Raw genomic sequence first — 731 nt, 5'->3', positions numbered from 1 at the left:
TGTGCTATCCATTTCTGGATTGTAGTCCATTCCAGATGTAGTCAAGTTGATAAGCAAGAATAGCCACCACACTTGGGGAGCTGCAGGTATGGGTGACAACGGGAGGCCAAATGATATAACTTCCTGATGGATTCTAGAGAGCTGCATGTTCCATCCTCAATACTAAAGTGATTCAGATGAGCCAAAAAGCTGTATGTGCTGCAGGAGTAACAGGGAAATGAAGCTTCTTGGATATCAACCCATCTGCTCCCATAGGTTCACCTCATACTCCAGCTTTGCCTATAAAAAGCTCATGAAGACTTTCCTTCCCACAATCCCTGGCGCCCTTCCTTTCCAACTTGGGCCCAGCAGATGGCTCCTGCCATTCTGAAAGGTGGCAAGAAGAAGATGGGCCGTTCTGCCATCAATGAGGTGGTGCCCCAAGAATACACCATCAACATTCACAAACGCATCCATGGAGTGGGCTTCAAGAAGTGTGCTCCTTGGGCACTCAAAGAAGTTTGGAAATTTGCCATGAAGGAAATGGGTACACCAGATGTGCGCACTGACACCAGGCTCAATAAAGCTATTTGGGCCAAGGGAATAAGGAATGTTCCATATCGTATCTGAGTATGTTTGTCCAGAAAACCCAATGAGGATGAGGATTCACCAAACAAGCTGTACACTTATGTGCCTGTTACCACATTCAAAAATCTACAGACTGTCAATGTGGATGAGAACTAACCTGCTGA

The 731-nt window shown here is 46.0% G+C and overlaps 1 pseudogene; it reads left to right on the top strand.

Moving 5' to 3' along the window:
* Nucleotides 1-292: 292 nt before the first annotated feature.
* On the top strand, nucleotides 293-723 carry LOC116069808 (annotated as a pseudogene).
* The last annotated feature ends 8 nt before the right edge of the window (nucleotides 724-731 follow it).

Source organism: Mastomys coucha, unplaced genomic scaffold, assembly GCF_008632895.1.
Source record: "Mastomys coucha isolate ucsf_1 unplaced genomic scaffold, UCSF_Mcou_1 pScaffold22, whole genome shotgun sequence".
Classification (NCBI taxonomy): Eukaryota; Metazoa; Chordata; class Mammalia; order Rodentia; family Muridae; genus Mastomys; species Mastomys coucha.
The sequence above is the reverse complement of the archived record's forward strand: the minus strand, read 5'-3'. Positions and strand labels throughout refer to the sequence as shown.